Source organism: Ranitomeya variabilis, chromosome 4, assembly GCF_051348905.1.
Source record: "Ranitomeya variabilis isolate aRanVar5 chromosome 4, aRanVar5.hap1, whole genome shotgun sequence".
NCBI classification, from domain to species: Eukaryota; Metazoa; Chordata; class Amphibia; order Anura; family Dendrobatidae; genus Ranitomeya; species Ranitomeya variabilis.
Window position 1 is genome coordinate 350211189 of NC_135235.1, and position 15763 is coordinate 350226951.

The window sequence follows — 15763 nt, forward strand, 5'->3', positions numbered from 1 at the left end:
TCCACTGACCAGACCACTGCTGCCCGTGTACCCCTGGAACCAATTATAAAGTGCCTACAGCCAGCCCATTTTATTATGTTAGGCCTTTGAAGCCTGTCTGCGGTCCCTCCTTCCACTAGTCCTCCACTGACCAGACCACTGCTGCCCGTGTACCCCTGGAACCAATTATAAAGTGCCTACAGCCAGCCCATTTTATTATGTTAGGCCTTTGAAGCCTGTCTGCGGTCCCTCCTTCCACTAGGCCTCCACTGACCAGACCACTGCTGCCCGTGTACCCCTGGAACCAATTATAAAGTGCCTACAGCCAGCCCATTTTATTATGTTAGGCCTTTGAAGCCTGTCTGCGGTCCCTCCTTCCACTAGTCCTCCACTGACCAGACCACTGCTGCCCGTGTACCCCTGGAACCAATTATAAAGTGCCTACAGCCAGCCCATTTTATTATGTTAGGCCTTTGAAGCCTGTCTGCGGTCCCTCCTTCCACTAGGCCTCCACTGACCAGACCACTGCTGCCCGTGTACCCCTGGAACCAATTATAAAGTGCCTACAGCCAGCCCATTTTATTATGTTAGGCCTTTGAAGCCTGTCTGCGGTCCCTCCTTCCACTAGGCCTCCACTGACCAGACCACTGCTGCCCGTGTACCCCTGGAACCAATTATAAAGTGCCTACAGCCAGCCCATTTTATTATGTTAGGCCTTTGAAGCCTGTCTGCGGTCCCTCCTTCCACTAGTCCTCCACTGACCAGACCACTGCTGCCCGTGTACCCCTGGAACCAATTATAAAGTGCCTACAGCCAGCCCATTTTATTATGTTAGGCCTTTGAAGCCTGTCTGCGCTCCCTCCTTCCACTAGGCCTCCACTGACCAGACCACTGCTGCCCGTGTACCCCTGGAACCAATTATAAAGTGCCTACAGCCAGCCCATTTTATTATGTTAGGCCTTTGAAGCCTGTCTGCGCTCCCTCCTTCCACTAGGCCTCCACTGACCAGACCACTGCTGCCCGTGTACCCCTGGAACCAATTATAAAGTGCCTACAGCCAGCCCATTTTATTATGTTAGGCCTTTGAAGCCTGTCTGCGCTCCCTCCTTCCACTAGGCCTCCACTGACCAGACCACTGCTGCCCGTGTACCCCTGGAACCAATTATAAAGTGCCTACAGCCTATTTTTTTATTTAATTTAATATTAATAAAGCCAGGATGAACTACGATATACCACGCTATGAGCTACCCAGTTGACAATTCTTTTGCGTGAAAAGCCATCCCACCCCTCCACCTGCATGTTAAAGACCACATTGTCCTTGCATTCTGTCAATTTGTCAGTCCAAAGGTATACCTGACAACAGACACATGGACCTGTAGGCCTGGCCACGGAAGGTTACGTGTCCTTTGTGGCTCAATGGGTTAATGTATTGGATGCATGGTCCACACAGGGGACAGCCTGCAAAGTCTGTCTGCAGTCCCTAATTCAAGGTGTCCTCAACTGAATAAAGCTGAGCTTCAACCTTCAGTTCCAAACATACAACAAAAAACTGGTACAATACAAAATGTGGCCTCCAGCTACAAAAACTTTCTCCTACAAGTATTTAACTGACAGTTTTTTTTTCTGTGAAAACACAGATATGGCATCCAACGACGAGTGTTGTCCTGTCTCATCTTCTTTATATTATTGCCAAGAAGCTGCAACTGAATAAAGCTGTGCTTCAACCTTCTGTTCCAAACATACAACAAAAAACTGGTACAATAAAAAATGTGGCCTCCAGCTACAAAAAATTTCTCCTACAAGTAGTTAACTGACAGTTTTTTTTTTCCTGTGAAAACAAAGATATGGCATCCAACGACGAGTGTTGTCATGTCTCGTCTTCTTTATATTATTGCCAAGAAGCTGCAACTGAATAAAGCTGTGCTTCAACCTTCTGTTCCAAATTACCATTTTTAAAAATGCAATTGGCTGTTCCGGCCTACTAAAGGTGTCTGTCTGTCTGCCCCTGCCTGGTGTTGTCCTCAACTGAATAAAGCTGAGCTTCAACCTTCTGTTCCAAATTACCATTTTTAAAAATGCAATTGGCTGTTCCGGCCTACTAAAGGGGTCTGCCCCTGCCTGTTAGTGTCCTCAACTGAATAAAGCTGAGCTTCAACCTTCTGTTCCAAATTACCATTTTTAAAAATGCAATTGGCTGTTCCGGCCTACTAAAGGGGTCTGCCCCTGCCTGGTGTTGTCCTCAACTGAATAAAGCTGAGCTTCAACCTTCTGTTCCAAATTACCATTTTTAAAAATGCAATTGGCTGTTCCGGCCTACTAAAGGGGTCTGCCCCTGCCTGGTGTTGTCCTCAACTGAATAAAGCTGAGCTTCAACCTTCTGTTCCAAATTACCATTTTTAAAAATGCAATTGGCTGTTCCGGCCTACTAAAGGGGTCTGCCCCTGCCTGGTGTTGTCCTCAACTGAATAAAGCTGAGCTTCAACCTTCTGTTCCAAATTACCATTTTAAAAATGCAATTGGCTGTTCCGGCCTACTAAAGGTGTCTGTCTGCCCCTGCCTGGTGTTGTCCTCAACTGAATAAAGCTGTGCTTCAACCTTCTGTTCCAAATTACCATTTTTAAAAATGCAATTGGCTGTTCCGGCCTACTAAAGGGGTCTGCCCCTGCCTGGTGTTGTCCTCAACTGAATAAAGCTGAGCTTCAACCTTCTGTTCCAAATTACCATTTTTAAAAATGCAATTGGCTGTTCCGCCCCTGCCTGGTGTTGTCCTCAACTGAATAAAGCTGTGCTTCAACCTTCTGTTCCAAATTACCATTTTTAAAAATGCAATTGGCTGTTCCGGCCTACTAAAGGGGTCTGCCCCTGCCTGGTGTTGTCCTCAACTGAATAAAGCTGAGCTTCAACCTTCTGTTCCAAATTACCATTTTTAAAAATGCAATTGGCTGTTCCGGCCTACTAAAGGGGTCTGCCCCTGCCTGGTGTTGTCCTCAACTGAATAAAGCTGAGCTTCAACCTTCTGTTCCAAATTACCATTTTTAAAAATGCAATTGGCTGTTCCGCCCCTGCCTGGTGTTGTCCTCAACTGAATAAAGCTGTGCTTCAACCTTCTGTTCCAAATTACCATTTTTAAAAATGCAATTGGCTGTTCCGGCCTACTAAAGGGGTCTGCCCCTGCCTGGTGTTGTCCTCAACTGAATAAAGCTGAGCTTCAACCTTCTGTTCCAAATTACCATTTTTAAAAATGCAATTGGCTGTTCCGGCCTACTAAAGGGGTCTGCCCCTGCCTGGTGTTGTCCTCAACTGAATAAAGCTGAGCTTCAACCTTCTGTTCCAAATTACCATTTTAAAAATGCAATTGGCTGTTCCGGCCTACTAAAGGTGTCTGTCGGCCCCTGCCTGGTGTTGTCCTCTACTGAATAAAGCTGTGCTTCAACCTTCTGTTCCAAATTACCATTTTAAAAATGCAATTGGCTGTTCCGGCCTACTAAAGGTGTCTGTCTGTCTGCCCCTGCCTGGTGTTGTCCTCAACTGAATAAAGCTGAGCTTCAACCTTCTGTTCCAAATTACCATTTTTAAAAATGCAATTGGCTGTTCCGGCCTACTAAAGGGGTCTGCCCCTGCCTGGTGTTGTCCTCAACTGAATAAAGCTGAGCTTCAACCTTCTGTACCAAATTACCATTTTTAAAAATGCAATTGGCTGTTCCGGCCTACTAAAGGGGTCTGCCCCTGCCTGGTGTTGTCCTCAACTGAATAAAGCTGTGCTTCAACCTTCTGTTCCAAATTACCATTTTAAAAATGCAATTGGCTGTTCCGGCCTACTAAAGGTGTCTGTCTGCCCCTGCCTGGTGTTGTCCTCAACTGAATAAAGCTGTGCTTCAACCTTCTGTTCCAAATTACCATTTTAAAAATGCAATTGGCTGTTCCGGCCTACTAAAGGTGTCTGTCTGCCCCTGCCTGGTGTTGTCCTCAACTGAATAAAGCTGGGCTTCAACCTTCTGTTCCAAATTACCATTTTTAAAAATGCAATTGGCTGTTCCGGCCTACTAAAGGTGTCTGTCTGTCTGCCCCTGCCTGGTGTTGTCCTCAACTGAATAAAGCTGAGCTTCAACCTTCTGTTCCAAATTACCATTTTTAAAAATGCAATTGGCTGTTCCGGCCTACTAAAGGGGTCTGCCCCTGCCTGGTGTTGTCCTCAACTGAATAAAGCTGAGCTTCAACCTTCTGTTCCAAATTACCATTTTTAAAAATGCAATTGGCTGTTCCGGCCTACTAAAGGGGTCTGCCCCTGCCTGGTGTTGTCCTCAACTGAATAAAGCTGAGCTTCAACCTTCTGTTCCAAATTACCATTTTAAAAATGCAATTGGCTGTTCCGGCCTACTAAAGGTGTCTGTCTGCCCCTGCCTGGTGTTGTCCTCAACTGAATAAAGCTGTGCTTCAACCTTCTGTTCCAAATTACCATTTTAAAAATGCAATTGGCTGTTCCGGCCTACTAAAGGTGTCTGTCTGCCCCTGCCTGGTGTTGTCCTCAACTGAATAAAGCTGTGCTTCAACCTTCTGTTCCAAATTACCATTTAAAAATGCAATTGGCTGTTCCGGCCTACTAAAGGTGTCTGTCTGCCCCTGCCTGGTGTTGTCCTCAACTGAATAAAGCTGTGCTTCAACCTTCTGTTCCAAATTACCATTTTTAAAAATGCAATTGGCTGTTCCGGCCTACTAAAGGTGTCTGTCTGTCTGCCCCTGCCTGGTGTTGTCCTCAACTGAATAAAGCTGAGCTTCAACCTTCTGTTCCAAATTACCATTTTTAAAAATGCAATTGGCTGTTCCGGCCTACTAAAGGGGTCTGCCCCTGCCTGGTGTTGTCCTCAACTGAATAAAGCTGTGCTTCAACCTTCTGTTCCAAATTACCATTTTAAAAATGCAATTGGCTGTTCCGGCCTACTAAAGGTATCTGTCTGCCCCTGCCTGGTGTTGTCCTCAACTGAATAAAGCTGTGCTTCAACCTTCTGTTCCAAATTACCATTTTTAAAAATGCAATTGGCTGTTCCGGCCTACTAAAGGGGTCTGCCCCTGCCTGGTGTTGTCCTCAACTGAATAAAGCTGAGCTTCAACCTTCTGTTCCAAATTACCATTTTTAAAAATGCAATTGGCTGTTCCGGCCTACTAAAGGGGTCTGCCCCTGCCTGGTGTTGTCCTCAACTGAATAAAGCTGAGCTTCAACCTTCTGTTCCAAATTACCATTTTTAAAAATGCAATTGGCTGTTCCGGCCTACTAAAGGGGTCTGCCCCTGCCTGGTGTTGTCCTCAACTGAATAAAGCTGTGCTTCAACCTTCTGTTCCAAATTACCATTTTTAAAAATGCAATTGGCTGTTCCGGCCTACTAAAGGGGTCTGCCCCTGCCTGGTGTTGTCCTCAACTGAATAAAGCTGAGCTTCAACCTTCTGTTCCAAATTACCATTTTTAAAAATGCAATTGGCTGTTCCGGCCTACTAAAGGGGTCTGCCCCTGCCTGGTGTTGTCCTCAACTGAATAAAGCTGTGCTTCAACCTTCTGTTCCAAATTACCATTTTTAAAAATGCAATTGGCTGTTCCGGCCTACTAAAGGGGTCTGCCCCTGCCTGGTGTTGTCCTCAACTGAATAAAGCTGAGCTTCAACCTTCTGTTCCAAATTACCATTTTTAAAAATGCAATTGGCTGTTCCGGCCTACTAAAGGGGTCTGCCCCTGCCTGGTGTTGTCCTCAACTGAATAAAGCTGAGCTTCAACCTTCTGTTCCAAATTACCATTTTTAAAAATGCAATTGGCTGTTCCGGCCTACTAAAGGGGTCTGCCCCTGCCTGGTGTTGTCCTCAACTGAATAAAGCTGAGCTTCAACCTTCTGTTCCAAATTACCATTTTTAAAATTGCAATTGGCTGTTCCGGCCTACTAAAGGGGTCTGCCCCTGCCTGGTGTTGTCCTCAACTGAATAAAGCTGAGCTTCAACCTTCTGTTCCAAATTACCATTTTTAAAAATGCAATTGGCTGTTCCGGCCTACTAAAGGTGTCTATCTGCCCCTGCCTGGTGTTGTCCTCAACTGAATAAAGCTGTGCTTCAACCTTCTGTTCCAAATTACCATTTTTAAAAATGCAATTGGCTGTTCCGGCCTACTAAAGGTGTCTGCCCCTCCCTGGTGTTGTCCTCAACTGAACAAAGCTGAGCTTCCACATTCTGGCTTTCGCCCTATACTATCAGATATTAAACTGCATTTGGCCTACTAGTGTGGTTAGGCCCTTGAAACAGTGTCTGCTGCTCTTGGGTTTGCTACTCCACTGAACAAAGCAATGCCGCCTGTTTAGTCCTGTTACCAATTTTGAACTGCATTTAGCCTACTTTATTCTTTGGCCCTATATCTGTTTCCTCCTCATCCTGCCCATTGCCCAGCCACTGCTAGATGAGTCTGCTGGTACAATGACCTAGACCACTACATTCCCCTTGTACTCTACACAGCCAGAATCTGACCCTGCTGAAAGTAAGGTTCCCCTTCCCGCATGTTATACCACCTTACACAGGGACAAAGAGGAAGGTGCAGATGAAAGTGCAGGTTCCTTCATCAGGTGGGGGGGCATACTCGTTGGCGACGTCACTGGCACAGGGCCCCTCAGAGTACGCAAAAGTGTCGCTGCTGGTGGGAGGCGCCCCCGCCATGCAAACACACCGCCGTACTTTGAGGGGCCCTGTGCCAGTGCCAGTGCGAACGAGTGGGCCCCCCCCTGCTTGCTCAGGATCACAGCACTTGCAACGTTGAAATACTTACCTTTCCCTGCAACACCGCCGTGACGTAGTCCGCATTTCCTGGGCCCACAAAAAACTTGAGCCAGCCCTACTCCCCCCACAACTTTTGCCAAATGACCCCCAATTCCCTATGCCCAACTATTATTATAAAGTTAATTAAGATTGGCAAGCTTCAGAAACAAGAATGGATGTTTTTGGCATTAAAATGGGCACTGTAGGTGTTTTCCTGGCCTCCACTCACTGCCGACTATGCTTCCCCATTGACTTGCATTGGGTTTCGTGTTTCGGTCGATCCCCGACTTTTAGCGATAATCGGCCGACTGCACTCGACTCGACTCTGGACAAAATCGGGTTTCACAAAACCAGAATCGATCTTAAAAAAATGAAAGTCGCTCAACTAGTGACAGCTTGTGCAGATGTGAGTAGGTCCAGACTGTATTTCCGTCTGAAATGCGTTAATAGCTTGTTGAATGACAGCATTATCTGTGTCAGCTAAATGGGACTGAACTGCTTTGCATTGTCTTTGAATCTGAAGAAGATTTAACTGCTTATATTTGCATTGTATGTGTAAAGCACATTGTATTTTGTGAAGCATTTTAAAATACGTTTTTTGACTGTATTTTTGTCTCTTTTTCTGTTGGTATTTAAGGTCAGATGTATAATGTGATTGCACATAGACTTTCCATTTTGATTGAAATTCAGTGTCATTGAGATAACGTTGTTTTATGTATCTCATCTGTCGTAATCTGTAGTTGGAATCACAGAAATAACGTGAGTATACATATGATTTTTGTCTCAATCTGTAGTCAGCATCACAGGAATAACGCGAGTGTACATATGATTTTTGTCTCAATCTGTAGTCAGCATCACAGGAATAACGCGAGTGTACATATGATTTTTGTCTCAATCTGTAGTCAGCATCACAGGAATAACGCGAGTGTACATATGATTTTTGTCTCAATCTGTAGTCAGCATCACGGGAATAACGTGAGTGTACATATGATTTTTGTCTCAATCTGTAGTCACCATCACGGGAATAACGCAAGTGTATATATGATTTTTTTCTCAATCTATAGTCAGCATCATGGGAGTAACGCAATTTTACATATGATATTTTTCTCAATCTATAGTCAGCATTACGGGAATAGCGGTCTTTGTTATATAGTTTTTTTTTAATCCTATGTTGAGAACAATTTAAATACTTGTCTCTTTGGTAATTTAACTTGTTTGTCTTGTTTTTATCATAAGATCTCTGCTTTCTAAGCTTAGTAGCCTCTTTTTGTAACATTTTCTTTTCTGCTTTTGTCATTGCTATTCTGCGTCTCCTACATTTGTTACGTTTTATCCCGATTGACATATTTGATTTTAAAATACTATATTCAGTGAATGGCATGTTCTCTTGACTCACAGCAGACATAGAAGAACAGTTTGGCTGCTGACTGTCCGTTATGTGCATAAAGAAAACTGGCATAAACTCATATAGGCAGTCATCAGATGTTTCTATTAATGCATGAAACAATAGAAGTCTGTCAATCATATCACTTAGATGTTCAAAAGTCAGCATCACAGCAGTACCTAAACAGTCATCACAGGACAACCCTTCAGGAGACCTGCAATGAGAGTCAAAGAAACCATAACACCCTGAGTTATCCCGGAACACAGCAATAGTTAAACTGCGCATTAAGAGTAATGCATATTTAACCTCTGATGTCAAACACTGCAGTCTTTCAGAAAGTGTCAAGAGGTCGGTAGCACCATCAGGTGCAGGAGCCCTCAAATATCCATAAAGTGAGGGACGTTTATTAACACTGTATGTATCCTTATTGATTAAGACAGTGTTTGGAAGATCATCAAAACTTAAATAGTCATGGACAAACTTCCCTTCAGCAATTAGCGTTTTCTTTATGCTAGTGTACAAGAAGTTGCCCTTTTTCAAAATGTAATCTAGGTCTTTACTCTTAAGCTGTAAACGCTCATGAATAGTGTTGAGCGATACCGTCCGATACTTGAAAGTATCGGTATCGGAAAGTATCGGCCGATACCGGCAAAATATCGGATCCAATCCGATACCGATACCCGATACCAATACAAGTCAATGGGACTCAGGTATCGGACGGTATTCCTGATGGTTCCCAGGGTCTGAAGGAGAGGAAACTCTCCTTCAGGCCCTGGGAACCATATAAATGTGTAAAATAAAGAATTAAAATAAAAAATATCGCTATACTCACCTGTCCGACGCAGCCGGGACCTCGGCGATTGTAAGCGGCAGCGTTGTTTCTTTAAAATTCGCGCTTTTACTTGCTTACGTGAATTCCCGGCTTCTGATTGGTCAGGGCGGCCATGTTGCCGGGACTCGGACCAATCACAGCAAGCCGTGACGAAATTACGTCACGGCTTGCTGTGATTGGTCCGCGTCCCGGCAATATGGCGCCGTGACCAATCACAAGCCGTGACGTCACGGGAGGCTGGACACGCGCGCTTTTCAAAATAAGCGCGTGTCCAGCCTCCCGTGACGTCACGGCTTGTGATTGGTTAATGGCGGCCATGTTCCTGGGACGCGGACCAATCACAGCAAGCCGTGACGTAATTTCGTCACGGCTTGCTGTGATTGGTCCGCATCCCGGCAATATGGCGCCGTGACCAATCACAAGCCGTGACGTCACGGGAGGCTGGACACGCGCGCTTTTCAAAATAAGCGCGTGTCCAGCCTCCCGTGACGTCACGGCTTGTGATTGGTTAATGGCGGCCATGTTCCTGGGACGCGGACCAATCACAGCAAGCCGTGACGTAATTTCGTCACGGCTTGCTGTGATTGGTCCGCATCCCGGCAATATGGCGCCGTGACCAATCACAAGCCGTGACGTCACGGGAGGCTGGACACGCGCGCTTTTCAAAATAAGCGCGTGTCCAGCCTCCCGTGACGTCATGGCTTGTGATTGGTTAATGGCGGCCATGTTCCTGGGACGCGGACCAATCACAGCAAGCCGTGACGTAATTTCGTCACGGCTTGCTGTGATTGGTCCGCATCCCGGCAATATGGCGCCGTGACCAATCACAAGCCGTGACGTCACGGGAGGCTGGACACGCGCGCTTTTCAAAATAAGCGCGTGTCCAGCCTCCCGTGACGTCACGGCTTGTGATTGGTTAATGGCGGCCATGTTGCCGGGACGCGGACCAATCACAGCAAGCCGTGACGTAATTTCGTCACGGCTTGCTGTGATTGGTCCGCGTCCCGGCAACATGGCCGCCCTGACCAATCAGAAGCCGGGAATTCACGTAAGCAAGTAAAAGCGCGAATTTTAAACAAACAACGCTGCCGGTTCCTTCGCTGAGGTCCCGGCTGCGTCGGAGAGGTGAGTATAGCGATTTTTTTTATTTTAATTCTTTCTTTTACACCTTTTTACATTAATGTTGTTTCGATACCGATATCCGATATTACAAAAATATCGGATCTCGGTATCGGAAATTCCGATACAGCAAGTATCGGCCGATACCCGATACTTGCAGCATCGGAATGCTCAACACTACTCATGAAGAACAATGAGAAATGTCAATGCATTCAAAGTACATTGTTTGTTCCTAGAAGTTTCAGGATATCTCTCATCGGCCTGACTGTGAGAAGCTTGTACACAAGTAAAATTGTTGATATCTTCTTTTGGTAAACTAGCAGATACATACACATCTTCTATTTGCTTCTTCTCGAATGAGCTGTGAACTAATGGCAGTTGACATATTTTATATTCAGATAAATGTATCCCTTTCCAACGTTTTTTTTGAGCTTCAGACCGTTTCCCTTTACGTGGCATTCTGCAACAGTAATAATACATTTCTTTATAAAGATGTATTCAAATACAGGATAACACAACCATAAATACTGTCAAATAATAGACTTAGGCCTTATTCACAGGAGCATTTTTCCGGCACTAAACGTGAAATTTTTTAAACTCGCACCTTTTTTAATCACATATAGTGCTGAAAATGTGCTTGAAAAACATTAGCATTGCTACATAGAACTCTATGTGCCAGAAAAGCATGCATTAAAGGTTCGTTTTTTTTAAAGTGCTTAAATTATAGCAACATGAGCTATTATCCAGCATTTAGCGTTGACAAATCACCCATTATCTCCTTTGCAGAGTGCAAAATTGCCTACAAAAACACCTGCCTAGGTTTTTTTTTGCAGGCGATTTTCACAGCATGGTCCAGTTTGTGACACACCAGACAGTAAAGGGTTAATATTCACCTGTCCTGCTGCTGCTGGCCATGGTGTTTTCTTTGTAGTGCAAAAGTACCTGCCTGACATCAGCAACCCATGTGACTAGTTCATGGGACGATCCACTGGTCACATGGAACACTGACGTCACGCAAGTCCTTTTGCACCAAAAGGAAGCTGCCGTGGCCAGCAGTAAGGACAGGGTGGGTGAGTATTAACAATTTTCTATCCGGTATGTGACAGGTGGTGACATTGAGATATTCCGCAATTAACTGTTAGGCTATGTGCACACGTAGAATGGTCCACTGCGGATTTTTCCACAGCGGATTTGATAAATCTGCAGGGCAAAAGCACTGCTTTTTTTCCTGCGGATTTATCGCTGATTTACCGCGGTTTTTGTGTGGATTCTACTGCAGTTTTACACCTGCGGCTTTCTATAGTGGGGCAGGTGTAAAACCGCTGCGGAATCCACACGAAGAAGTGACATGCTGCGAAATGTAAACCGCGGCGTTTCCGCACGTTTTTTTCCGCAGCATGTGCACAGCGTTTTCGGTTTCCCCTAAGTTTACATTGTACTGTAAACTCATGGGAAACTGCTGCGGACCCGCAGCAAAATCCGCATCGTGTGCACATAGCCTTAGGGGTTGACTGTCACCCTGCAGTGACAGCCGGTCGATAATAGCTCTCTAGAAAGTGCCCAGGAAAAGTGCTTTTCTGGGTGACTTTGACTGGTACTTAAAAAAGCGCAGATGTTGGTACTTTTTTTTACGCACAGGGCAATATCACCTGGAAAGTGCTTGTCTGAATAAGACCTTAGGGGTTATTTAGACAAGCACTTTTTTCCAACGATAAACTCACTTATTTTTTACTTGCATGTAGTGATTAAAAAGCACTCAAAAAACACAATCATAGCCTCATAAAAGTCTATGGGATAGAAAAGAGCATGTTACCGTAATTGCATACTTATCCATCAGCGTTAGGGCCTTTTTACACTGGCTCTTTTTTATGCAACTATCGCATGACAAAATCGTGCTGCAGGTGCATCCCCTTGATTTCAATGTGCCCATGCACACTGACAAACTTTCTCAGCACGAAAGCAGCGAGAGAAATAAATTGTGGTCATGTCTTATCTTGGTGCAAGAGTCGCGTTCACACTACCCATTAAAGTGAATGGGAAAGAAAAAAAAATGCCAAAAACATGCCAGGGGTTGTGCGTCCACTGGCAATTTTTTTCCCCTTTCTCCATTGATTTCAATGGGCAGTGCGACACCTGTCAAATCATGTGACTGGTGTCAAAAGTTACAAAGTCAAATGAAGGTTGCAAGCAACCTTGTTTTTCCTTATATTCATAGATACAAGTATTCAGTATTCTTACTTAGTGTGGCAGTGGTTGTGATTCAGCAGTGGGATGGTGAGGACATGATGACTAATATGGGAGGACAGAACTCGAACGTCAGGAAACTGGAAGAAGAAATAGTGATTCCAATACTCCGCTCTGAGGGGATGTTTCGTTTTACATAAAATGTATACTCGACATTTACATCTTAGATAAAAAATTGCACTTATTTTAACATATCTTATTCTTATTCTAAGGTATAATAGGGTGCTAATGCACTTTAGACAATGCACTTCTATCACTTGTATATTATGGGTATGTATGTAAGTGCATATATGCACATTTGTATGTATGATGTGTATGCATTAGTTTTTTTCACTGCACAGAGATTTCATTTTCCTGTTAATAATAAATCTCCAATGAGGTTAACAGATGATGTTGTCACATATCACTTGTAATTCCTAATAATTTTATCCCTGTGCACGTGTTTTATTTTGTCTCCCCTTTTCACTTTTTTTCTTTTTTTATCCCTTTTATATTAGCTAATTGGTAGGGATTTAGTTACATTCTTTCTTTTTATATTCACCCAGGAATTAGGTTAGATGCGCTTAAATATTATAATCTAATTATTGTCTAATTTCTAGAAAAAACTTTCCCAAAAATTTTTTTCAGCCAACATGGGTGCGACCTCATGGTAATTCAGTTCCACTCTGCACACATCACCTAAGGATTACACCACCCTTAGGGTATGTGTCCACGTTCAGGATTGCATCAGGATTTGGTCAGGATTTTTCATCAGTATTTGTAAGGGTACCGTCACACTAAGCGACGCTGCAGCGATAGCGACAGCGATGCTGATCGCTGCAGCGTCGCTGTGTGGTCGCTGGAGAGCTGTCACACAGACCGCTCTCCAGCGACCAGCGATGCCGAGGTCCCCGGGTAACCAGGGTAAACATCGGGTTGCTAAGCGCAGGGCCGCGCTTAGTAACCCGATGTTTACCCTGGTTACCAGCGTAAAAGTAAAAAAAACAAACAGTACATACTCACCTGCGCGTCCCCCAGCGTCTGCTTCCTGACACTGACTGAGCTCCGGCCCTAACAGCAGAGCGGTGACGTCACCGCTGTGCTTTCACTTTCACTTTTGGGACCGGCGCTCAGAGTGTCAGGAAGCAGACGCTGGGGGACACATGTGAGTATGTACTGTTTGTTTTTTTTACATTTTACGCTGGTAACCAGGGTAAACATCGGGTTACTAAGCGCGGCCCTGCGCTTAGTTACCCGATGTTTACCCTGGTTACCAGTGTAAAATATCGCTGGTATCGTCGCTTTTGCTGTCAAACACGGCGATACATGGCGACCTAGCGACCAAATAAAGTGCAGACCTTCCAGCAGCGACCAGCAATTTCACAGCGGGATCCAGATCGCTGCTGCGTGTCAAATACAGCGATATCGCTATCTAGGACGCTGCAACGTCACGGATCGCTGGCGATATCGCCTAGTGTGACGGTACCTTAAGCCAAAACCAGGAGTGGAACAATTAGAGGAAAAGTATAACAGAAACATATGCACCACTTCTGCATTTATCACCCACTCCTGGTTTTTTTCTTGCAAAGAAAGTATATACTATATTTAAATATAAACTGTAATATAATTCTGGTATACATACTGTAAATATCGCTACATGTTATCATCATCCTTATTTTGAAATTCGGCTCATTTTCTTATGATAATCCTGTATTTTCAGGTCCATTTTTGTATCTACCCGCTAAGACTATACTTGTTTCAAGAGTTTTTATAAAACTTGTATGTTTATTTTTTGTTAATAAAAGTAGAGACTTTTTACTACTTGGTATATGCTTCCATATGTTGTAGGTTTAAAAAAAAGTCAAATGAAGGTTGCAAGCAAAAAGTCGACTGAGTATCACAGTCACTAATGTGCTTAAGCCAGTTTAAGCGCGTTAGTGCTGGGAAATTGCCCATTATAACCAATGGGAGCCTTGAAAATCGCTTGCAAAAACATCTGGCTGGGCATTTTTGCAGGTGGTTTTAACATAGACGTTTATAAAGGGGCCATGAAAAGCCCTAGAAAAGCATCAGGATTAGGTGCAAAATACAAAATTGGTACAAATCTTTCCAGTATAAATTTTGTCTTTGAGTTTCACTCCTGGTTTTCACCTCCAAACATCGTTGAAAAATCAATGATCAAACTCTGCTGCATGCCTGAGACCTATGGATGTTTTCCCAAATTTACTGCAGACTGCAAAATTGTTGCCGACATGCAGCAAATCCACAGCATTAGGGCCGTTTCACAGGGGCGATTTTTTTTTTTTGGCATGAGAATTACGGACAATTTTCTCGCTAAAAATCATGACCCACTGTTATCAATGGACATATTCACATGTGGCCATGTGATGTCATGTGGCCATGTGAATACGGCCATTGAAAATAATAGGTTGTGATTTGTAGAGCTAAAATGTCCAGCAATATTCGCGCCAAGGAATCTCCTATGTTAAAAGAACTCATTGCCACAAAACCTGTAGCAAATCTGCTGGAATAAGCAAGGCATAGTCCCCCCCATGGAAATTAATAACATAGGTGAAATACTGTATTTGAGGGCTGCGGGAAAGAAACAATGACATGCCCTATTTTTTGGCTCCCAGCCCTTACATAATACTGTATGGCAAAATATGCTGTGAGAAAAAAATGGCAGCGATTTGTTAACTGCTCCTCTCTCACGTGTGAATAAACCCTTAGGGGCAGATTATGGGGCAGATTTACCTCAGTGGAAATTCCTTCAGAAATTCTGCTTTATGTTGTTCACCAAACACAGAAATTAGGAGGTGACTAGCAGATTAGGAAGAACAGGCCTCACACAGTGAAACTGCCTGACAGACAGCTTTAGTTGCCCCGACAACCAATCAGAGGTTAGCTTTCATTTTACCTCAGCAGTTTCAAATATGAAAGCTGACTTCTGGTTGCTATGGACAACCAAAATGGTTTTACTCTGAGGCAATTTTCATTATTCAGGCCACTAACATTTGTTATATAAATCAGGGAACCTTGTCACATACATTTCTTATAGCAGTGCAGTGGTCCCTATTTACTCAATAAAATTGTACAATTAGTGGACTAGTAAATCCCTTGTTAGCAACTTTGACCCCTTGGTAACCATTTTGGCATGCAGGAATCCTTGGTACACACAGCTTATCGGTAGCCACTTTGGCCACATCCCCCTATATACAAACACCACTCCTATATACAGACATTCCTCTGTATACAGACACCACTCCTATATACAGACATCCCTCTATATACAGACATCCCTCTATATACAGACACCACTCCTATATACAGACATCCCTCTATATACAGACACCACTCCTATATAAAGACATCCCCCTGTATACAGACATCTCTCCTATATACAGACATCCCCCTATATACAGAAATCACTCCTATATACTGACA

The 15763-nt window shown here is 44.1% G+C and overlaps 1 long non-coding RNA gene across 1 annotated transcript; it reads right to left on the minus strand.

The window, feature by feature from the left end:
* Positions 1 to 10365: 10365 nt before the first annotated feature.
* LOC143768924 (uncharacterized) lies at positions 10366 to 15199 on the minus strand. Its single transcript, XR_013214121.1, has 3 exons — positions 15074 to 15199; positions 12335 to 12420; positions 10366 to 10556 (listed from the first exon to the last, which is right to left on the minus strand). It is a non-coding gene; the product is annotated as an uncharacterized LOC143768924 (long non-coding RNA).
* Between the last annotated feature and the right edge of the window lie 564 nt (positions 15200 to 15763).